The sequence below is a fragment of the Bombina bombina genome, chromosome 5 (genome assembly GCF_027579735.1).
Source record: "Bombina bombina isolate aBomBom1 chromosome 5, aBomBom1.pri, whole genome shotgun sequence".
NCBI lineage: Eukaryota > Metazoa > Chordata > Amphibia > Anura > Bombinatoridae > Bombina > Bombina bombina.
In genome coordinates this window covers 104,405,096-104,431,302 of record NC_069503.1, presented here as the reverse complement: position 1 = coordinate 104,431,302, position 26,207 = coordinate 104,405,096, and positions in this window count along the sequence as shown.

Here is a 26,207-nt window from a genome sequence, read left to right as displayed (position 1 = left end):
ATTCGATTGTCTTTTTCGTGTGTGCTGGTAGACAAATTTGCAGTGCTTCGCACTTGGTTGTGTTAATCTTGTAGCCCGAAATTGAAGAAAACTCTTCTAAGGTTTTGTATAAGTGTGGGAGTGAATGCAAGGGTCTGGTCAAAGTTAGTAATACGTCGTCCGCAAACAACATTAATTTATATTCTGATTCTGCCACCCGCACTCCCGAGATGTCTGTCTCGTTCCTGATATAAGAGGCCAGTGGCTCTATGCAAAGGGCGAATATCAGTGGCGACAGAGGGCAACCCTGCCGCGTCCCATTTAAGATTGTTATTTGTCTGGATGTGTGACCCGCCGCCCCAACTACCGCTGTTGGGCCAGAATAAATGCCCCTAAGTGCTTGTATAAAGGTCCCCTTGAACCCCATATCCGCAAGTACTTTAAACATGAAACTCCAGTCTACCCTGTCAAACGCTTTTTCTGCGTCTAGTGACAGGAATAGAGCTGGAGTTCCCATTGCGCTCACATAATCTATCAGGGTGATAGCTCTTCTAACGTTATCTGGGGCCTCTCTGTTTTGTATGAAACCCACCTGATCTTGGTGGATCAATGTGGGCAAAATCACCTTCAATCTATTTGCCATTATTTTGGTAAAAATTTTGATATCGTGATTCAACAGGGAAATCGGCCTGTAATTCTGACAAAACTTGTTATTTTTACCCCCTTTTGGAATCACTATAATCTTTGCCTTAAGTGTCTCCCTGGGTATCTCCCATCCATCCATTATACCATTACAAAAGTTGACCAAATGGGGTACCAGTTCTTTCTTGAAAAGTTTATAATACTCCCCTGTCAGTCCGTCAGGACCTGCAGCCTTACCAGATTTTAAATCCTTAATTACCTTTAATACCTCTGAGCTATTTATTTTCTTATTGAGACTCTCTAAGTCATCCTCCGTAATTTTTGGCAGTTTCGCTTTTTCTAAAAAGTTTTTCGTCTTAGTGGCTATATCGCCTGATCCTAATTTGTTCCCATCGTACAGTTTCTCATAATACGATGCAAATCTATCTGCTATTTTTTGTGGGTGTGTAGTGAGTTCCCCCCCATCTGTATAGAGCTTAGGAATGGAGAAGAATTTATTCCTTTCTCTCAATTTATATGCCAGAAATCTGTCGGGTTTGTTGGCATAGACAAAATAATGAGCCCTCAGCCGCAGGGCCGCCCTAACAGAGGCGTCATTTAAAATCTTTGCCAACTCCCTCCTCTTTGTCACTAATAGTGTGTAATTGTGGTTGGATGTATTGCACTGGTGAATGTTCTCTAACTGTTCAACTTCTCTCTGTAGGGTATCAACCAATTGTGCTGTCGCTTTAGTTTTAATTGACTTTTCTTTTATAAACAGACCTCTAATGTATGGCTTATGCGCCTCCCAAATCACCAGTGGGTTATTAACCGAACCAGTATTCACTTCCCAATATTCCTTGAGTGCCCTCTGTGCCTTCCTAAAAATCTCTGGATCCCTTAACAGTACCGGATTATATGTCCATGATCGCTGCCTAGCGAAATCAATGAGATTCGTCAGTTCTGCATAGACCAGGGAATGGTCCGACCAGACACAAGCCTGAGTGCCCACCCTCACTAATGAGGGCGATACAATTTGGCTAACATATATGTAGTCCAGAGTGGTGTAAAGTTTATGTGCTGGGGAATAATAAGTGTAGTCATGATCTTGTCTGCCCACCGCCTCCCAAGTGTCCACCAGATTGTGCTCATCAAGTGCATTTTTAATAGATTTAATTATGCTATTGTGTCTGTGTTGTTTGCTTGTGAGTGTGGTTTTCCCTGTTCCATCCTTAGCTGTCATTGTAACGTTAAAGTCTCCGGCCAGGATCACTCTAGTCTGTGACCACTGTGTAAGTAGGGAGGATATTTTGGTAAAAAAAGCATTTTGGGTCTCATTAGGGGCATAAACATTACATAGCGTCACGTTTGAACCCTGAATTGTCCCCTGCACTATGACATAACGTCCGTCTTTATCTGTAATTACCCTTTCAGTTACTAGGTCAAGAGATCTATGTATTAATATCGTGACCCCTCTTTTTTTCGAGTCAGAGGTTGAGTGGAAATGATGGGGAAAATGGTGCGACCAAAACTTAGGGATAGATGACTTCACAAAATGGGTCTCTTGTAAGAATATGATTTTGGCCTTCACTCTAAGATATTGGGCTAAAGCAGTTCTCCTCTTAGTGTCCGTGTTCAACCCCCTAACATTGTGAGTAAGTATAATTGTGTTGCTTGGTGTCATTTTACAAAACCTTCTCCCCCCTGTCCTTTCTCATCCCCTATAATCCCTAAACCCTCGATTTGAGCATCAAATTTACCTCTAGGAGACCCAGCCTGGAAGAATAAAAACAAAAACAAACAATAACATTTTATAAAAACATTAAATACGCCAGTCTCACTTAAATAAAACATCAAGATAGACTTAAAAGGCAGCCAAATATTTCTCTTTTATATTGAATCTTAATGGCGCACATTTCAGCATAGCCAGTTACGCAACCTCATTAGAAGTGACCTTCAAGTGATATGAGGACTATAGTCTTTTTCAGTACCACAACTTAGTTCATCAGTAAATAACATTCTCCTTCGGAAAGTTAGTCCTCAGTCCAACATAAACAATTAACACAACCTGCAAGAAAAACATGACATTAACAACTGTGAATACTCATCTGTCCGGCGCTCCTGCCCCAGCATGTCCTTCTCATCTTGGTCATGCAAGTCCCGCACGGCCATGCCTAAAAGCAGAGCACCCTAGAGTTTCATATATCCTGCACACTGTAATAATGAAACAGAAAAAGGAAAAAAACGGTTTCTGTCTCTTCATGTCTTCCTTTTCTTTTCGGGGACACGTGTCCACTTCCTTTGAGCTGATATTCTGTTACCCTCTTCACCCCCTGCGGAGGGTCTTTGCTGTTGAAAGGATGGCGGGTCCAGTTTCATCCTTCTGCAAATCTCTGGAATCTCTGCTTGGTCCCTTATTGAAATGATTTTGTTTTCCCAAGAGATGTGCAAAGCAAATGGGAATCCCCATCTATATGGGACTTGATTTTTCCTCAACAGGGCTGTGAATGGGCGAAGTGCTCCTCTTCTCTGTAGTGTCCTAAGACATAAGTCCTGAAAGAACTGGACTACATTACCCTGATGCTTATATGTTGGGTTTCTGCGTGCCGCCGCCATTATTTCCTCTTTTTCTTGGAATCTGAGCATCCGAATTATAATATCCCTAGGTGGGTCATCACCTTTAGGTTTCGGCCTGAGTGCCCTGTGAGCCCTTTCTATTTGGAATTTCTCCTCTTCTCCAACCCCTGTAATACCTTGGAATAGATTGAGTAAATACATATTTAGTTCTTTTGGGGTTACCGATTCAGGGACACCTTTCAGGCGTATATTGCAGCGACGGCTGCGGTTTTCGAGATCTTCGAGTTTGTCGTGTATATCATCCAATTCTTTCTGCTGAGCTGTCGTTTGAGTTGTAATATCATTCAGGCTTTCCACTAATGCTTCTCCGCTTTCCTCAAGAGAGTCCACTCTGGAGCCTAATTCACCTACTTCCTGCTTAAGTTCCGTCAGGCTATTAGTGACTGTGTTCTGGAGTGTTTCAATTTTCTCAAGAAGTCTCTCAAAATTTGTGGAAATGTCTTGTTTTGACACCAGTTGTTCTAGGTCAGCTCTGGTAAGGGGTTCATGATGACCCGTTCCCCCGTGGGGGTTTGTGTCATTATCTCCATCTCTGTCTGATTGAGGTGAATGTTGTTCTGGCGATTTCTCCCCTCTGTTAGCTTTGAAAAAGATGGGCGCCGTAGACTGCTTGGTAACAGGTGTTGCTTTAACATTCCTTTTGGAGGTCATTGTCACAGCTCCCCAGTAGCCTGGCAATATCCTTCTTTTGTAGATTCCAGCTATTACACCTACAACAGTCTTTTAACCTCTTTAGTGCCCCTTGTTATCACACTCAGCGTTGTTCAAATTAAAGCAGGCATATATATCAGCTCCCCCTGTCTTCTAAAGGTAATCTTAGTAATTTACAGTCCCTCTTCTGGCCCTCTTCGGATGTCTAAAAGTTAGAGGGATAGGAGGAGTGTTCACTGTGTGTTTCGTTATCTAGCCCCTATTACTCTGAGGGGTTTACAGGATCTTGTAGGGTCTGAGCTTGTATCATTCATACTGACTTAGTGTCACATTCCTTGGTATATGCATCATCTTAGTACTCACTGATGAGAAGTGTTAATTTTGCTCACTTTTCTCCCTGCAGCTCTTTTATATTATTCCACGGTGTGCCCCTTGCTGTTTCTTAATAGTTGCAGGCCATCCAAAATAGATGCAGGCCTCCCTGTATACCTCCGCCTGCAGCGATTTCACCCATCACGTTTGCAGTGTTACCCGCTAATCACATTAGCCCTTACTGTGTGGCCCCACATGTGGACATCCACTACCTCTCAGAAAGACATCACCGCTAACTTGTGGCAGTCGCCGCTACTCACTTCTTCACCTTTCGGCTTAGCCCGGCACCGCTTTACAAGCAGATAGTTGTATCAGGTCGCCACGTGGCCTTTTATCATGGCCGCTGTCTCGTTGTATCCGCTTCACTCCTTGAGCTGTTTCCCTACCGGGTATTATGTGCGGCACTCCGCCGCAGGTCTCACCCTGCTCTGTCCGTCTGGGCTCACCCCCGATCCTCTTATAGCCGGTTTACATGAGGCTGTCTGCTCATAAACGTCTGTAAGCAAACTTGGCTGCCTGGAGCTTCACCTTTATGCGGCCATTCCGCTCTCCCTCCAGGCTCCGCCATGTCATAAAGTTTTAAGTGTACAACATATATTCCTAAAACAAATGTCCAAGGATATAGTAAATAATTCAGATGCCTAATACTCAGTTAACCTCCGTGAAGACATAAGAGGTCACTCATGGACCTCATCACTGTAAATCCAAAGAATAGGAGGATATTCCTAAATGGAGACCACTTTTGGATCTCAAATGACAAACCTCGTTTTATAGAACACACTCTGAAATGGTCTGTTAGAGACAAAATATCTGTGAATAATATTAATAAAACTGCTTATACCTAGTGAACATAATAGTATGACAAACTTTGGGCCTGAAATGAAATCTTACATTGAGCAATCAGGGTAACCTTTGAATCTACAATGTGTCTACATAAGCTTATAAGGACTTAAATCACCATAATGTAAGCATAAACACGGTTCACGTAAGTTTTATAATATTGAGCATACAAGTGACGCTGAGCCCAAATGAAAATAATAAATATGAGTAAAGGGAGCTTCTATGATAGTTCAGTCTGTAGTGGTATTGAGAGGTTAATTTCAGTGAGTTTTGCGACAGAAATAATATGCTTAATTGAGCTTAAGAGGGATAGCCTTGATGATCATATGGGAGTAGTACCAAAATGGATTGAACTTAAAATATAATGTGCTTCATGTTCATTTAACTCATTGAGGTCAAGAGTAATAATACAAATATCCATATGCCTATCTAGTGCTTAATGGGCATGATGGGTAACAATTTGACAAAGGGCAAAGGTACAATATAAGCTTATCATTAGCTATGTCCATGTAATGAGTTGTGAGGTATTATAATAGAGCAGAGATAGTCCACCATCCCGGCCGCAGATGGCAGGACCACCTCACGCCATAGTTATGGTGCCCTTGTAAAATGACATAGCTAAGGGACAGTAATGAACCGTTGTCTATTGTTGACATAGTACCTGTTATATTTGCAAATTGAAAATAGGAACAGGAAGACCTAGTGACAATTTTTGTATGCCAATAAGTAAAACAGAGATAACTAGAAATAAGCACTACCTAGATATACACAGATAAGTAGTGTGAGGTACAACTTTTTAAGGAAATAACTTTAGTAACAAACATCAGTCCCATAAGGTGTCATGGGAATTATTCCATGTGCTTGTTCTTTTAAGGGAAGTCTATTTATTCCCATCATGCACTTGGCATGTTGCCAATAATTCAGTTTGAGTAGCTAAGAGTCGTAACTCGTTCCAGCTCTTATTGAAATTGCATGGCTTGCTTAACCAAACATATCCTCTACAACTTGGATTACAAAGAAGGCTTTCTTTACAAACTAAAGAACTTTTTAGTGTTGCTAAGGTCTCCTATGACTTCAGCCGCAACACATTCTCAAAAACAACATTACAGGAACTTCCTATGCAACTTTGTTGCCTTCACCCGAATTCATTACATTTGGATGTCAGTGTACTCTCTCTAATAACACCGGAACCAACCTGCTTATTCAACCCTCTAAAGACCGGACCCGCTCCGTGTATCTGTGAGAAATCCTTTGACCGCTCTCCCCCTCTGCAGACTGTCAGCATTCTGATGCCTGTGATTGGAGGATTGCCACACACCTCCGTGTGACGTCACGAATGGCTCCGCTCAGCGTTCACGCTGCTTGCCTCCAGGTGCTGCATTCGGTTTGAGCTCACAGCAGAGAGGAACTGCATTAGGCATACAAGTTATTATAGTACTTGCACAAAGATCCACATAAAACTTTACTCAGTATTCACGGAGTGTAAGCTTGTTCATTGAAGTCAATTACAGCTGCCAGTTTTCCTATACTACAGGAGTCTTGACTAATACTCCTGTAACCTACAAAGCAGCATAACACTCCTGTAAATTTTCTTACCACTATTTCTTATCTGCAGTTGAGATCCTATTTTGCTTAATAGATTTAACCCTTAAAGAGATATTACACTACTTGTATAATTCAAGTACAACAGCTGCCTGACATAATTATTGGCCTTACGACATGGATCCAGCAGATTTACCCACAGTGGACCAGCTTTCACAGGGGCTTAGGGAACTTCAAATACAAAATGATTCTCTACATGCTATAGTAAGAGAAAACACTCCTGAACTCCAGGTGTCCTTGCCTGAGAAGTTCTCTGGTGAACGCTCTCTGTTCAGACAATGTAAGAATTCCTGTCACCTTTTATTCCAAATGAGACCAAAAACCTATCACAATGAAAGAATCAAAGTCATGACAGTGATCTCATTCCTAAGAGGAGAAGCTAGGAGCTGGGCTGATTTGTTCTTTGAAAACGACGATCCAGTTCTTGGTTCCTTGACTGATTTCTTCTCTCAAATGAATACTCTCTACAAAGACACTCAGATTCAAATAACTGCAGAAAATATGATGCGTTCACTAAAGCAGGGTCGCAGACCCGTGGAAGATTACCTAACGGAATTTAAATTGTACTCAAAGGATTCCGAATGGAGTGATGTGGCTTTGCGCAATCAATACAGATTAGGTCTCAGTGATGCACTCAAGGATGAGTTAGCTCGTACCAACACCCCCAGATCTCTTCAAGCATTGATTGAGCTTAGCATTCAAAGTGACAGACGCCTTAGGGAAAGAAGAGCCAAACGTCAGCACTCGGATACACCACACCGCCCATCTTACTCTCATCCATCACCCGCGCCTGTTAAAGATCCTCCTGTTCCTATGGATATCGGATTCACCAAGGGTCCCTTACACCCAGAAGAGAAACTCTGAAGAAAGAGACAAAATTTGTGCATGTATTGTGCATCTCCTGCACATTCCATAAGAGAATGTCCTACGCCAGAAGCCCAGTAAGTCTTTCTGCATAAAAAATTGTTTCACCAACCACATTACTGACTCTGCTTACTGTGTGCTATCTCTCTCTTTGCAGTGGGATCATCAGGCGGTACCTACTAAAGCCATCATAGATTCGGGAACCTACTCAAATTTTCTTGATCTTGATTCGGCAAAATACAAAAAAATCCCCTTGCAAATAAAAAAAACACCAGTCTCTGTACGTGTTATTGACGGCTCTATTGTAAATATTATTACACATGAAACCATTCCTCTCAATGTTCTCACTTCCACAGGTCATTCTGAACTGATATCATTCAACGTGCTACCTTCACCCCTTTTTCCTGTTGTGTTGGGGTTGTCTTGGCTCCAACATCATCAACCCAACATCTATTGGCAAGATCTGCAAGTTAAGTTTGACTCTCACTTTTGCAGAGAAAACGGTTTTATATCTCCATCCCTCCTTCAATCTACGGAAAAACACCTGTTGGTAGTATACCTGTAGTCTATCATGATTACCTCGACGTCTTCAACAAAAAGGAGGCAGAGACTCTTCCACCCCATCGGATTTACGATTGCACCATAGAACTTTTACCCTGTTCATCCATTCCTTTTGGGCACATATATCCACTTTCTCAGCCTGAACTGGCTCATTTAAAAACATACCTGGATGATAACTTAAGAAAAGGATTCATCAGACCTTCCACTTCTCCAGCAGGAGCAGGCATCTTTTTTGTTAAGAACAAAGATGATTCTCTTCGACCGATTATTGACTACCATCAACTCAACAAAAGGACTATCAAGAACAAGTACCCTCTGCCTTTAATTCCAGAGATGGTTGAAAGGCTTAGTAAAGCTAAAATATACACGAAGTTGGAAATAAAAGAAGTGCGTATAACCTTGTACGTATTCATAAGGGCGATGAATGGCTGACTGCTTTCCGCACACGTTATGGGTTATTTGAGTACCTTGTGATGCCCTTTGGACTTTGCAATGCCCCTGCCACGTTCCAAAGGTTCATCAATGACATCTTCAGAGACCTCTTGAACATGTGCATGGTGGTTTACTTAGATGACATTCTCATTTATTCAACAGACTTGGAACAACATATTAAGCATGTCACTTGGGTCCTGTCCAGGTTACGCACTCATCAATTATTTGCAAAGCCCGAAAAGTGCCTTTTCCATGTGACAGAACTCTCATTCCTTGGTTATCAGATCACACCAACAGGTCTTAGGATGGAAGAGAATAAAGTTGATGCTATTCTGAATTGGCCCGTTCCTGCATCCAAAAAGGACGTCCAATGTTTTTTAGGATTCGCCAACTTATACCGCAAGTTTATCAAAGGCTTCTAAAAGATTGTCAAACCACTCACTTCACTCACAGGCATTCAGTCATTGCTCTGTTGGAATAAAGAAGCGCAAACTGCTTTTGACTCCCTCAAGCAGTCATTCACATCGGCACCCATTCTACATTTCCCTAACCCCAATCTCCAGTATATACTAGAAGTCGATGCTTCAGACTATGCAATCGGTGCCATATTGTCTCAACAAGCTTCACCCACAGATCCAATCCATCCAGTAGCCTTCTACTCCAAACTAATGTCTACACCAGAAACTAACTACTCGATCGGAGAAAAAGAACTTTTAGTCATCAGGAAATCATTGGAACACTGGCATCATCTCCTTGAAGGTACTTATATCACTATTCTGATCTATACTGACCACAGTAACTTGGAATACTTACAATCCAGCAAAACCCTTTCAGCACGACAACTCAGATGGAGTCTGTACTTCGCTAGATTTAACTTTCTTATCACTTACCGGCCTGGTTCCAAGAATGGGAAGGCCGACGCTCTGTCCAGAGCTCTCAACCCTCCTTCTCATGACATTCCTCCTCAAACAATACTATTTCCCAAACAATTCCTTGCTCTCACACAAATCGACTCCGACGACTTACTTACATCTCAAGAAACCGATCAGACTCTTCCCATACAGGTACTCCAAAAAGGCGAAGATGGCTTGTACTATCACAATAAAAAGATCTATATACCTCCATCCCTTAGACAGAAGTTGGCAGTCAATCATCATGACGCCCTTCTAGCCGGACACCCAGGCATTGCTAGAACCACCAAACTTATCGGAAGAAACTATTGGTGGCCAAACATGGCATCATTCGTTAAGGAGTATGTAAAGTCTTGTCATGTCTGTGTGATCCTAAAACCTGAGAAGACCCGTCCTTATGGTTTGTTGAAACCACTGCCTATACCTGACCATCCTTGGTCTACAATTGGGATGGATTTCATTGTTGATTTACCACCTTCATCAAACTACACCACAATATTGGTTACAGTGGACCTTTTAATGAAGATGGCACATTTCATCCCTTACAAAAAACTCCCCACTGCATCACAAACTGCCTTCTTGTTTATGAAAGAGGTTGTCAGATTACACGGTCTCCCTAGCATTATTGTTACAGATCGAGGGTCACAGTTCACCTCAAAGTTTTGGAAGGAACTTTGCTCCATACTGAAGATTGAACATCGTTGTAGTACTGCTTACCACCCACAAACAAATGGGAAGACCGAAAGGGTTAACCAGTGGTTAGAGCAATACCTACGTTCTTATTGCTCCTTCCAACAAGATCAATGGTTCAATAATTTGTATACTGCAGAGTTCGCTTATAACAACCTACACAATGCATCTATAAAATGCTCACAGTTTCTGGCCAACTATGGTTTCCATCCTGTTTTCCAGTTGTATACTTATTCTCGTACCGCACTGCCTCTCGTTGATCTCACCATCAGCTCATTATCTGATTCTTTCTCTCAACTACGGGATAACATTGAAGCTGCACAACTTTCCCAGAAAAACATTATGATAGGAAACGGAGAAAACTACCTCCTTACGCCATCAGTGACATGGTGTGGCTATCGACCAAGCACCTCATACTCAAAACTCCATGTAGGAAATTTTCCCAGCTTTACATTGGTCCCTTTCCCATTAAGAGACTGGTCAACAAGAATGCTGTCACCTTGGATTTACCAACTTCCTATCGGATACATCCCACATTTCATGTGTCTCTCCTCAAACCATATTATCCAACGAGACTTCAATCCTCTGACTCTGCTATGCCTCTGCTATGCCTCACTGTCGTCACTGATGAGCAAATTTACGAAGTCAAGGCCATCCTCGACTCCCGCTAGAATAACGGTACATTGCAGTACTTGGTGCGTTGGAAGGGCTACTCACCAGAAGATGATTCCTGCAAACCCTCTGAACATCTTAACGCTTCTCGTTTGCTCTCACGTTTCCATCGATCACACCCTGATAAGCCGGCTCCCTTGGCTGCGGTGCAGCCCCTTTGATGGGGGGAGATGTCATGGGAATTATTCCCTGTGCTTGTTCCTTCAAGTGAATTATTGAAATTGCCTGGCTTGCTTAACCAAACCTATCCTCTACAACTTGGATTACAAACAAGGCTTTCTTTACAAACTAAAGAACTTTTTAGTGTTGCTAAGGTCTCCTATGACTTCAGCCGCAACACATTCTCAAAAACAACATTAGAGGAACTTCCTATGCAACTTTGTTGCCTTCACCCAAATTCATTACACTTGGATGTCAGTGTACTCTCTCTAATAACACCGGAACCAACCTGCTTATTCAGCCCTCTAAAGACCGGACCCTCTCCGTGTATCTGTGAGAAATCCTTTGACCGCTCTCCCCCTCTGCAGACTGTTACCATTCTGACGCCCGTGATTGGAGGATTGCCACACACCTCCGTGTGATGTCACGAACGGCTCCGCTCAGCGTTCATGCTGCTTGTCTCCAGGTGCTGCATTCGGTTTGAGCTCACAGCAGAGAAGAACTGCATTAGGCATACAAGTTATTATAGTACTTGCACAACTGCACAAAGATCCACATAAACTTTTACTCAGTATTCACAGACTGTAAGCTTGTTCATTGAAGTCAATTACAGCTGCCAGTTTTCCTATACTACAGGAGTCTTGACTAATACTCCTGTAACCTACAAAGCAGCATAACACTCACTCCTTTAAATTTTCTTACCACTATTTCTTATCTGCAGTTGAGATCCTATTTTGCTTAATAGATTTAACCCTTAAAGAGATATTACACTACTTGTATAATTCAAGTACAACAGCTGCCTGACCTGAGGCTTCATGAAAGACAATAGGGAAAGTTAAGCCCGGAGCTGAAAAACAATGAATTTTTGTAATACCATAGTCTCTTGGTTATCCAGGATGTATAGCGAGTTCAGGGGACTGTATCTCTTATATTAACCAACACAAGTGCGATTATACTCACTGCGACCCAGAGAAAGCCAAACATTCAGTATTAAAGATATCTGCTGAGTGTTAAAAGTCCTTAATTGTAATTCCCATGTTGTGCTACTAGGTAAAGGATGATATGCATTGTGGTGCTGACTGCTCCGCAGTCTCTTAGGAGAGCATCTCTGGTATGAAGCAGGACCAATACCGGGTGATTGCCCTGCTGCCACCAAGGTAATGTGCAGGTTCCTCTCACCGGGTTCCTGTATGAAGGATATCGCAAGTCGCTTGAAATCGCCGGGTTTCAGCTCATGTGCTAGCTTTTCACAGGCGTCAATGTCCATCATCAGATCACTGGCCCCTATTGTAGCGATCGGGTTCTCCTCTTTATGTCCCCGCTCATTTAGGGACACATCATCCAGCCTCTGCTGCGTCGTAGTTGTGGTATCTGAACTGCGTAGATCAAAGGCAGTTTTCATAGTCTCCATGAAAATGAGCTGATGTGCATGCAATAGAGCCCTCAGTTCCTCTAGTAGGTAACAAGCATTCGCCATGGTAGTCATTTGTCAGGTGGGTGGTAGGTGAATTCAGTATTGAATGCTGCCCAACGACTAGGCCAGAGGGCGCCTCGCCGTGGGGTTTAATAGAGGCCTCAACCTCCTGTATTGCACCGGGCACTGATACCAGCAGCTATTTCTATAAGCTTAGGCTCAATAGATGCAGGATCTGTAGTAGGTCTTATACCTGGTTATATACCATAAGAATGGATCGGCTAAGTTATAAAATCATGTAGAAACCTTGGAAATGCTGGAGCAGTATACAGTTGTGCAACTAGACATGGCCTCTGCCCGGAAGTTCCCCCGTGTTGGACCATTTAAATTGTGCAATTATTGCTGAATGGTAAGACCAGCTCATGTGTGAGATCCTTGATGTTTGTATGAGTGCAAGACCATCTGCATTCGTAAGTAAATAATCTCTACTTGTATGTATGATGCGGATTTGAAAAGAAGGTGTAATCTTTTCAGCTTGGATATATGAATCTCCATATATCATGTAAATTGCAATGCCTCATCATCTTCCCTAGGTATCTAATAGTTTTTTTGGGGATGCTTGAGCTTGGATTAGAGGAATCCATAAGAGGGTTCAATGGTAAGTTAAAATTGCCCCCTACTAGTAGTATCCCCTTAGATATATCTAGAATTCGATTAAACGTTTTTTTCTAAAAAACTATTGGCTAGATTACGAGTTTTGTCGGTAAAGCTGTGCAGTGCTAATGAGCAGTTTCTGTTAACCGCTCACCTACAAACAACGCTGGTATTACAGACTCTTACAAACCCGGCGTTAGCCACAGAAAAGTGACTGGAGAGCAAAATTTTGCTCCACATCAAACTGTAATACTGTAATACCAGCGCTGCTTACGGTAGCGGTGAGCTGGCTAAACGTGCTCATGCACGATTTCCCCATAGGAATCAATGGGGCAGAGCCGAATGAAAAAAAAACTAACACCTGCAAAAAAGCAGCGTTCAGCTCCTAACGCAGCCCCATTGATTCCTATGGGGAAATAACATTTATGTCTACACCTAACACCCTAACATGAACCCCGAGTCTAAACACCCCTAATATTACACTTATTAACCCCTAATCTGCCGCTTCGGACACCACCGACACCTACATTATATGTATGAACCCCTAATATGCTGCCCCTAACATCGCCGACACCTACATTATATTTATTAAACCCTAATCTGCTGCCTACAATGTTGCCGCAACCTACCTACACTTATTAACCCCTAATCTGCCACCCCCAACGTCGCCGCCACTATAATAAAGTTATTAACCCCTAAATCTAAGTCTAACCCTAACACCCCCTAACTTAAATAAATCTAAATTAAAATAACTATCATTAACTAAATTATTCCTATTTAAAACTAAATACTTACCTATAAAATAAACCCTAAGCTAGCTACAATATAACTAATAGTTACATTGTATCTAGCTTAGGGTTTATTTTTATTTTACAGGCAACTTTGTATTTATTTTTACTAGGTACAATAGTTATTAAATAGTTATTAACTATTTAATAGCTACCTAGTTAAAATAAAGACACATTTACCTGTAAAATAAAATATAACCTAAGTTACAATTACACCTAACACTACACTATAATTAAATTAATTACCTAAATTAATTACAATAAAATAAACTAAAGTACAAAAAGAACACACTAAATTACAGAAAATAATAAACTAATTACACCTAATCTAATCCCCCTAATAAAATCAAAAAGCCCCCAAAATAAAAAAAGCCCTACCCTATACTAAATTACAAATAGCCCTTAAAAGGGCTTTTTGCGGGGCATTGCCCCAAAGTAATCAGCTCTTTTACCTGTAAAAAAAGTACAATACCCCCCAACATTAAAACCTACCACCCACACACCCAACCCTACTCTAAAACCCACCCAATTCCCCCTTAATAAAACCACTAACCCCTTGAAGATCACCCTACCTTGAGAAGTTTTCACCCAACCGGGCCAAAGTCCTCAACGAAGCCGGGCAAAGTGGTCCTCCAGACAGACAGAAGAAGTCCTCCAGATGGGCAGAAGTCTTCATCCAGACGGCATCTTCTATCTTCATCCATCCTGCGTGGAGCGGGTGCATCTTCAAGCCATCCAACGCGAAGCATCCTTCCTGGCCGACGACTAATGACGAATGAAGGCTCCTTTAAATGACGTCATCCAAGATGGCGTCCCTTCAATTCTGATTGGCTGATAGAATTCTATCAGCCAATGGGAATTAAGGTAGGAAAAATCCTATTGGCTGATGCAATCAGCCAATAGGATTGAAGTTTAATCCTATTGGCTGATCCAATCAGCCAATAGGATTGAGCTCGCATTCTATTGGCTGTTCCAATCAGCCAATAGAATGCAAGCTCAATCCTATTGGCTGATTGCATCAGCCAATAGGCTTCTTCCTACCTTAATTCTGATTGGCTGATAGAATTTTATCAGCCAATCGAAATTCAAGGGACGCCATCTTGGATGACGTCATTTAAAGGAGCCTTCATTCGTTACGCTAGACCGGAAGTGACGACATGCGCTCCACTGCGACCGGAAATGCTCTTTGCGTGCCAAACTGACAAGCGTTTTCTGAATGTAGCAAGATTATCATTATGGGCTCTATTTAAGGTGAGTTTAGATGAATATCACTTACCTCTGATGAAGAAGGGAATCATACCGAATTAACCCCTTCGAAACGCGTAAGGTTATATTATTGAAAAAGGCTTTTTTCTCCCATATGCGTATTGGACCTAGTTTTGTCTAAATACTTGTTGATTTTATCTATGTGCTGTGTTCATGCCTCATTTGTTGAGGATTTGAAATGTGAGTGGAATTTAGTGTGTTGTGCTTTGTATTTACATAAAAACGGTTTTACACTATGTTCTGCTTTTCTGTTTTTTCCTGCATATATGGATACCGGAACTGAAAGTTTCCATCCACTAAGAGCACAAGGATCTGGAGAGTTTGCAGGATTTCTACATGAGTAAAGTGTGACAAGATTCTACAATCTCCAGAGATCCTCTATTAACCTGATCCATACCACGGGAGTTGCCTTAGCCCATCTGTGATTCTGCTACATTCTTACCTCATACGATTGAGGGCACTGGAAGTAAGTGTACATCCAAAAGGGGAGAAAGTGACGAAGATTGTCTATCTGACCTCATTGTTTATCCATCTTTGGGACTGTGTGTTTTTCAACCCCTTGCATATATACATATATATGATATATTTTATATATTTTGTAGTGCTTTCTGCGTTTCTGCTCTGGGTATACGATCTGCTGATTTGTACTCTGCATGATATTACATCGTCCTTTTTTTTTTTTAAGATCTGTGTACACTAGCGGTTTCTCCTGCGCTATCCTGCACTCTTTTATTTCTAATTTATTTATATATATATATATATATATATATATATACTGTACATCATGTAACAAAAAACAAGACAACAGTGCAACTCTAATACATACAGATATCACATAGGGGGCCATATATAGTGTAATAAAAAATATAATGATCTCTATATATGTTAATTGCTGGTGTTGCAATTCTGTTATTTGAAGTGGGTCTCTTAGAGGTCTCATCATTTACTGATCCAGCTGCCCCAATCACATTGCCAACCCAGCAACCCCTTACCTCCTGGTCATCTTCATTGCAAACAAGCGTTAACTCTTTGGCTGACACAGAGGGTTAAAGTGATGGCTACTCAAATTAAATCCAAATTGCCTCATCAATTTAACATCCTCTATTTTATGCCACTTAGTGTACGGATAGTATTAGATTTTAATAATTATATTTAATGTGTTGAGTATATGCCACTTAATATATCCATTGTATGTCTAATGCCAGGAATAATGTGCACTTTGTTGACAGGGCTGAGCTGACAGTCTAATAGTGTCATTTTCAAAAGGAGGGTTGACGCTTTTTATTAAGATTGTTTATATGAACTTAATAAATGTAAAGGTTGATTTATATATCTTGTTTTGGGTGCAGAATAAGCTACAGACTCACAGGGTCAGGACAGTCAGTATAAGTACGGAGAACCTCTTGCAGCTTCCTTTTTCCTATAGAAGCCTTTTCTGCGCCTGCACCTTTCACCCCTCACTCTAACCAACCAGACTACTAGCCATAACAATGGTTAATAAATGTGTGGATGGGGGGAGTTTTTATGGTTTAGGTGTCTGTGTTTTGTGGGGGGGGGGGGTGGGTCCAGTTAGGTAGTTTATTATTTCTTGAGTTAGGGCCTTCCCCCATTTGGGTCACCATGTCCTAATGACTTGGGCATGGGGCCTAGCTATGACTATGAGTAGCCTAGGGCGTTGTTTATTGCCAAGAGGGGAAGCAGCATACATGGGTTCTACTCTACAACAAGGGTGTTGGTGCACTAGGGGATCAGCAGGTCATTTATTGTAATAGTTTATCAGAAAGAATATACCAATTACTTCATACTTTTTTTCTACATTATATAACGTTTACATTACCACTAGTCTATTTAGTTCCTGCTTTGACTAAACTATTGCTGCATGTTTAGTTCTTTCAGAACTGATATTTTATGGAAAATAAATTCATCACTATTCACTATTGCTACATTTTGTACAAGATATAAATAATAAAATAATTTACTCACTTTGCTTATCTTCTGCCTTTTTATTAGTTATGTACTTATCTGGTTTATATTCCTTGGGAGTGTCTGCTTTGCACTTAAATCTTTATACCTAGATACCAGCTGAATCCAAAACTGCACAACCTTTTATTGCTTCAAATGTCATATATCCAAATACTGAGCTCATTCTGCACATACCTGCCTCTGTGTTTGCTTATATGTGTCTGCATATACCTGCCTCTGTGTTTGCTTATGTGTGTCTGCATATACCTGATTCTATGTTGGCTTATGTGTGACTGTCTGCATATACCTGCCTCTGTGTTGGCTTATGTGGGTCTGCATATACCTGCCTCTGTGTTTGCTTATGTGTGTCTGCATATACCTGCCTCTGTGTTTGCTTATGTGGGTCTGCATATACCTGCCTCTGTGTTTGTTTATGTGGGTCTGCATATACCTGCCTCTGTGTTTGTTTATGTGGGTCTGCATATACCTGCCTCTGTGTTTGCTTATGTGGGTCTGCATATACCTGCCTCTGTGTTTGTTTATGTAGGTCTGCATATACCTGCCTCTGTTTGCTTATGTGTGTCTGTCTATACCTGCCTCTGTGTTTACCTATGTGTGCCTGTCTATCCCTGCCTCTGTGTTTGTCTGGGTGTCTACCTAGCTCTACCTCTGTGTTTACCTATGTGTGCTTGTCTATCCCTGCCTCTGTGTTTGTATGAGTTACTTTCTGCCTATATCTGCCTCTGTGTTTGCTTATCAGGGCAATTTCTAGGGGGGGGGGGGCAGACGGGGCAGTGGCCCAGGATGCAATAGGGAGCAGTGGGGAGAACTTTTTAAAAATTATTTTTATTTATTTGCAGTATTCCCCAAAGAACAGCTTGAAGATTTCTTTAAGTGACGTCATCCAAGATGGCGTCCCTTAGATTCCGATTGGCTGATAGAATTCTATCAGCCAATCGGAATTAAGGTAGAAAAAATCCGATTGGCTGTTGCAATCAGCCAATAGGATTGAACTTCAATCCTATTGGCTGATCCAATCAGCCAATATGATTGAGCTGGCATTCTATTGGCTGTTCCAGTCAGCCAATAGAATGCCAGCTCAATCCTATTGGCTGATTGCATCAGCCAATAGGATTTTTTTCTACCTTAATTCCGATTGGCTGATAGAATTCTATCAGCCAATCGGAATCTAAGGGACGCCATCTTGGATTACCTCATTTAAAGGAACCTTCAGTCGTCGGATAGTTGTCGGATGAAGAGGATGCTCCGCATCGGATGTCTTGAAGATGTACCCACTCCGCGCCGGAAGGATGAAGATAGAAGATGCTGTCTGGATTAAGACTTTTTCCCGTCTGGAGGACCACTTCTGCCCAGCTTGGATGAAGACTTCTGCCCGTCTGGAGGACCACTTCTGCCCAGCTTGGATGAAGACTTCTGCCCGTCTGGAGGACCACTTCGCCCGGCTTGGATGAAGACGTCTCCCGGTAAGTCGATCGTGAGGGGGTTAGTGTTAGGTTTTTTTAAGGGTGTATTGGGTGGGTTTTATTATTAGGTTAGGGCTTTGGGCCGCAAAAGAGCTAACTGCCCTTTTTAAGGGCAATGCCCATCCAAATGCCCTTTTCAGGGCAATGGGGAGCTTAGGTTTTTTTAGTAAGTAATTTATTTGGTGGGTTGGTTGTGAGGGTGGTGGGTTTTACTGTTGGGGGGGTTGTTTGTAATTTTTTTTTACAGGTAAAAGAGCTGATTATTTTGGGGCAATGCCCCGCAAAAGGCCCTTTTAAGGGCTATTGGTAGTTTAGTTTAGGCTAGGGCTTTTTTTTTTATTTTGGGGGGTTTTATTTATTTTGATAGAGCTATTAGATTAGGTATAATTTGTTTTTTTTGTAGTTTAGCTAATTTAATTTATTTAATTGTATTTCATTTAGTTCATTTATTTAATTATAGTGTAGTGTTAGGTGTTAGTGTAACTTAGGTTAGGTTTTATTTTACAGGTAAATTTGTATTTATTTTAGCTAGGTAGCTATTAAATAGTTAATAACTACCTAGTTAAAATAAATACAAACTTAGCTGTTAAATAAAAATAAACCCTAAGCTAGATACAATGTAACTATTAGTTATATTGTAGCTAGCTTAGGGTTTATTTTATAGGTAAGTATTTAGTTTTAAATAGGAATAATTTAGGTAATGATAGTAATTTTATCTAGATTTATTTTAATTATATTTAAGTTAGGGGGTGTTAGGGTTAGGGTTAGACTTAGGTTTAGGGGTTAATAAATTTAATATAGTGGTGGCGACATTGGGGATGGCAGATTAGGGGTTATTAAAGGGATATTTTTTCTTTCGTGATTCAGATAGAGCATGCAATTTTAAGCAACTTTCTAATTTACTCCTATTATCAATTTTTCTTTGTACTCTTGCTATCTTTATTTGAAAAAGAAAGTACAGTACCCTGGACAGCACTTGTTTTTTGGTGGATGAATGTATTCACCAATCAGCAAGAACAACCCAGGTTGTTCACCAAAAATGGACCAGCATCTAAACTTACATTCTTGCTTTTCAAATAAAGATACCAAGAGAATGAAGAACATTTGCTAATAGGAGAAAATTAGAAAGTTGCTTAAAATTGCAAGCTCTATCTGAATTACAAAAGAAAAAAATTTGGGTTCAGTGTCCCTTTAATTATAATGTAGGTGGCGGCGGTGTAGGGGCGGCAGATTAGGGGTTAATAAGCATAATGTAGGTGGCGGCGGTATAGGGGGGGGATTAGGGGTTAATAAGTATAATGTAGATGGCGGCGGTGTAAGGGGCCGCAGATTAGGGGTATTTAGACTCGGGGTACATGTTAGGGTGTTAGGTGTAAACGTAACTTTTATCCTCCCATAGAAATCAATGGGATATCAGGCAGCAGTGAACATAAGCTTTCACTGCTTTCAGACGCCCATTGATTCTTATGGCATCCGCCGCCTCCAGGGCGGCGGATTGAAAACCAGGTACACTGGGCCGGAATAGTGGCGAGCGTACCTGTTAGGTATTTGTTAACTAGCAAAAGTAGTCAGATAGTGCAGAATTTGCATTCGGAACATCTGTAGTGACGTAAGCATTGATCTGTGTCAGACTAAGACCGGCAGATCGTATGTTATGTCACAAAATTCTACTTTTGCCGTTCTGTAGGCTTTGATAAATAAGGGGAATCAGGCTTGCCACAATTACGCTGCGGAATTCCAGCGTATTTGCAGTTGACAGCTTGATAAATAGAGGCCATAGCATGCTTGAGTATTGCAGTATCCTGGATACTGCAATACTCAAATAAAGAGAACAGGATGCCAGGGACATAAATCAGGATACAGGAGGACGATAAATAACTGCATAGTGAGGAGGCAAAGGGCAGGATACTGCTCAGTCTCTTAAAGGGACATTGTACACTAGCTTTTATTTCCATAAATGTGTTGTATATGATCCATTCATATAGCCCATCTAATGGTGTTTTTGTAAAATTGTATAGTTTTGCTTATATTTAAATATTATATTGATTTTTGGACTCCTAACCAATCCCCAAAGTTTTAGATGTATACTGATGTATACAGACTTTACATTGCTTCTGTTTGTATAATGGGTCTATTCATATGCAGGGAAGGGGGAGGTCTGCCCTCAGCCCCTTTCACTGGGTGTGCCAGCCTAACCTCATCAACAGTGCTAAATTGTGAGCTCTAAGTAAGATTTTAAAAGGTTTTATACTTTATTTTTATATCAGTATCTGCATATGATTATTTATAGTAGTGTCTATTGCATGCAGTTAAATTACTGTCCCTTTAAATTTTAAAAACAAAATCCTAGTGATAGATTCCATAATGACTGAATTTAATTTACCGTATGCAGAGGCTGGGGTTCTAAGTTTGTACGTGCCAGCAGATGAACAGCATTTGTTTTCATATATGCATGCATAGTATGTACATGTCAATTAGCATTTAAACAGATTAAAAAGTCAATACAAAATGTCATTGTTCAGAAATACTTTTATATTTACTTTCTTTATCAAGTTAGCTTGGTTCTTTTGGAATACTTTGTTTTAAGCATAGATCTAAAGATAGGAGTTGGACCACTGTGAATTAGCTACTTGGCACACATTCCTCTTGTTATTGGCTCAACAGATGTGACTGTTCAGCTTTGTCCCAGTAATTCATTACTCCCTTGGCGATGATTTCTGTGTGTGTGTATGAGTTTGTAAGTGTGTGTGTGTGTATGAGTTTGTGTGTAAGTAGAAGTTTTTGTGTGTATGGATCTGTGTGTGTCTATTACTAATTTTATGAATTTGCAGCATTTAAACAAGTTAAAAAGCATCCAATTTGTCTTTGAAATGGTTGCATATTTTCTTTTGTCTGATTGGCTGCTACTTAACATGTGAATTCTCAGATGTATTCTGGGAGATGTAGTTCAGTATTGAACTGACCTTTGTTCCCCTCTCATTTACTTCCTGTGCAGCTGCTGCTGGGTGAGTGAGTCAGGCTGTGTGTATTGTTTGATAAAACGTTTTAGTTACTTTCTAGTCTGCTTAAAAAGTTTATAATTGTTATAAATGTTGTTCTATTAGTGAATGTTATTCATCTGCTTGTGCCAGACAATGGGATACTAAGTGCTGTACAACTCTTTGTGTTAGTGAAGGGTTAATACACACTGTGCTGCTCTCTGTGCTAGTGAAGGATTAATACACACTGTGCTGCTCTCTGTGCTAGTGAATGGTTAATACACACTGTGCTACTCTCTCTGCTAGTGAAGGGTTAATACACACTGTGCAGCTCTCTGTGCTAGTGAAGGGTTAATACACACTGTGCTACTCTCTCTGCTAGTGAAGGGTTAATACACACTGTGCAGCTCTCTGTGCTAGTGAAGGGTTAATACACACTGTGCTGCTCTCTGTGCTAGTGAAGGGTTAATACACACTGTGCTGCTCTCTGTGCTAGTGAAGGGTTAATACACACTGTGCTGCTCTCTGTGCTAGTGAAGGGTTAATACACACTGTGCTGCTCTCTGTGCTAGTGAAGGGTTAATACACACTGTGCTGCTGTCTGTGCTAGTGAAGGGTTAATACACACTGTGTAGCTCTCTGTGCTAGTGAAGGGTTAATACACACTGTGCAGCTCTCTGTGCTAGTGAAGGGTTAATACACACTGTGCTGCTCTCTGTGCTAGTGAAGGGTTAATACACACTGTGCTGCTCTCTGTGCTAGTGAAGGGTTAATACACACTGTGCTGCTCTCTGTGCTAGTGAAGGGTTAATACACACTGTGCTGCTCTCTGTGCCAGTGAAGGGTTAATACACACTGTGCTGCTCTCTGTGCCAGTGAAGGGTTAATACACACTGTGCTGCTCTCTGTGCCAGTGAAGGGTTAATACACACTGTGCTGCTCTCTGTGCCAGTGAAGGGTTAATACACACTGTGCTGCTCTCTGTGCTAGTGAAGGGTTAATACACACTGTGCAGCTCTCTGTGCTAGTGAAGGGTTAATATACACTGTGCTGCTCTCTGTGCTAGTGAAGGGTTAATATACACTGTGCTGCTCTCTGTGCTAGTGAATGGGTTAATACACACTGTGCTGCTCTCTGTGCTAGTGAAGGGTGAATACACACTGTGCTGCTCTCTGTGCTAGTGAAGGGTGAATACACACTGTGCAGCTCTCTGTGCTAGTGAAGGGTGAATACACACTACAGATTTCTGTCCTATTGAAGGGGTTCATGTACACTGTGCTAGTCAAGGGGTTAATACATACGGTGCTGATTGCTGTGCTACTGAAAGGGTTAATACACACCGTGCTGCTCTCTGGTAGGGAAGGGTTAAACTTAATACACTGTGCTAATGAAGAGTAAATACACACTATGCAGCTCTCTGTGCTTTTGGAGGGTTAATACACACTGTGCAGCTCTTTGTTAGTGAAGGGTTAATACACACCGTGCTACTCTCTGTGCTAGTGAAAAGTTAATAAACACTGTGCCCCCCAAAGCGCACATTATCAGCCTTGCTTTATCTAGGGACACACAGTAATAACCCCACATAGTTTGCCTTATTTGTAGGAGCCAATCTGACCTTGTTACTGAGTAGACAAAGTGTCACTGCTGTTTTGTTAGCAACACTTGTATTGTTTTACATGATCTTATCACACCTGCTCAGACTAACTAGGGGCAGATATGTAGCAGGGTCAGTTTTAAAGGGACATTAAACCTAATATATTAATTTAATTATTCGGTGTTACACTAGATACAGAACTGCACAACGTTACTTATAGTATTATGTATGGGGACTGAGGCTGTGACAGAAATATCTCGGTGTAACATTACACTATAGTGGTTGGGCTGTGTGTGGTCTGACATTGTACAGTTCTGTATCTAATACTAAAGACACCAGTACATGCATTGCATTTTATTTTCTATTGATGTGCAAGGTGTTTGCACTTGGCGCTACCAGTGTGTGAATTCTGACGTTTGCATTAATTACTGGCAATATTATAAAGCTCCCCCCATGGTGTCTGGCTCATGCCATTTGTATAGCTGCAAGTATTGTGTGTTACGTGACATGGCTGCTTTGTAGGGAGGAACCGTATGGCAGAGTAATTGTGAGGGGGGATTATGCAGTGAAAGTCAAGTTAGAAATCAAGGGAGAATTCAGAGGAGCTTGCACTTGGCATTGTGAGACTAAACTCTTAAATACAATGCACATGCGCAAAAGACGTACACGAGCTTGCTCGACACGGAGCAGTTACTTTCAACAGAGCATTCATTTAGGATGACATCATAGGAAAGGAGGGGTCTGGCGGCCATTTCAAATCAGCCGGAGGATGAAAAGTAAGTGATTTTGAACAAAAAAACATATATGCATTAAACATGGGCTACAGGGGGATTAAATTATCATTAACTACTACATAGGAATAAGTCATTATACATTTTGTGTTGACTGTCCCTTTAATGATTCAGATAGGGCATGTCATTTGAAACAGCTTTCCAATTTGGTTTTATTATCAAATTTGCTTTGTTCTCTTGGTATTCTTAGTTGAAAGCTAAAGCTAGGTAGGCTCATATGCTCATTTCTAAGCCATTGAAGGCTGCTTCTTATCTCAGTGCATTTGACATTTTCACACAGCTAGACAGTGGTAGTTCATGGGTGCCATATAGGTAACATTGTGCTCACTCCCATGTAGTTATTTGAGTCAGCACTGATTGGCTATAATGCAAGTCTGTGAAAAGAACTGAGATAAGGGGTCAGTCTGCAGAGACTTAGATACAAGGTAATCACAGAGGTAAAAAGTATATTAATATAACAGTGTAGGTTATGCAAAATTGGGGAATAGGGAATAAAGTGATCATCTATCCTTTTTAAAATATATAAATTCTGGCGTAGACTGTTGCATTAACCGCTTAACGACCAAGGACGTGCCAGGCACATCCTACAAAAAGTGTCAGTTAATGACCAAGGAGGTGCCTGTTTGTCCTCATCATGATCGCTTTCAGGGTATCGCAGTGATGACTCGATATTGAGGCATCACTGCAATACCCTTTTTTACCAACCGAGGCAGAGAGAGCCATTCTGTGGCCCTCTCTGCATGTGCCGGTCATTGGCGGGTGGACTGCCCATCACTGGATCCTCTTCATCCTGTGCGTGCGAGTGTTTGGGAGCGGGTGTGCGGGGGAGGGGGCAGATGGGAGCGCATGCGCTAATACATAACATATTGCATTGCATGGGATGGAGGGAGAGGGAAAGGGGGGTAATTAAATGTAAAGAAAAGGATCTGGGAGGGGAAGGGGGCAGATACACTGCAGAAAATTGGCTTTTTTTTGCCAAAAATAGTTTTTAAAAACCTTTTTTTTTTAGCAAACTGGGTACTGGCAGCTGTCTGCCAGTACCCAAGATGGTGGCAAATAGGTAGAGGGGGGAGGGTTAGATATCTGTTTGGGGGGGATCAGGGAGGTTGAGGGCTAAGGGGGATCCAACACTGCAGAATAAATATAAAAATAAAAAAAAATGCCTTTTATTTTATTACTGGCAGACTTTGTCAGTACTTAAGATGGCGGTGACAATTGTGAGGTGGGAGAGGGAAGAGACCTGTTTGAGGGGGGTCAAGGAGGGATCAGGGGTGGCAGAGGCATAACTAGAAACCAAAGGGCCCTGGTGCAAGAATCTAAGAAGGGCCCTCCCCCACCCCACCCCCAAAAAAGTGAATTTGATACATATCTTTTTTTTTTTTTTTTTTTTTTTTTTACATTTAACACAGAGAAAAAATGTGAATCAGATTACATGTCTGCAAAAGGAGGTACCCTGTGCCCACAGTCTGTGAGATGGTCTGACCACCTATTACTGTATATAGTGACACTGTTTAACCCACCAGTACTGTATATAGTGAGTCAGTGTCACAGTCTGTAATCTGCCAGTGAGATGGCTGGACTGCCCCTACCCATCCCAGTACTTTATAAAGTGACCACAGTAGTCTGTGACATGGTCCAGCCCCCCTGTACTATATATAGTGCTACTGTATAGTGACACTGTTTACCCCCTCCCCCCATGCTGTAGTAACAAGGTCTGTAATTTGCTGCTTCCACAAACACACACACATATGCATAAATACACACACAGTCACATACATACACACACACACATGCATAAATACACACACAGTCACATACATACACACACACACATAAACACCAATGGGTAAAACAGAAAGACTAACCCCTGTAGTCAGAGACACTAGTGAACCACTGCTGGGCATAATACAAGTGTGGTGCGCAGCGGCATTTAGCGGCCTTCTAATTACCAAAAACCATGCCAAAGCCATGTATGTCTGCTATTTCTGAACAAAGGGGATCCCAGAGAAGCTTTTACAACCATTTGTGCCATAATTGCACAAGCTGTTTGTAAATAATTTCAGTGCGAAACCTAAAGTTTGTGAAAAGTGAACAATTTTTTTTTTATTTGATCACATTTAGCGGTGAAATGGTGGCATGTAATATACCAAAATGGTTAAGTAATGTGGTGTACAAAGCGCCTAAAAAAGGCTGAGGTAACTGGAGTGATATAGACTAGATGTAATGGTCCTTAAAACCAATAGAGTAAAATCAATACTTTGGGCTGTCTACTAAAAAAGAATATA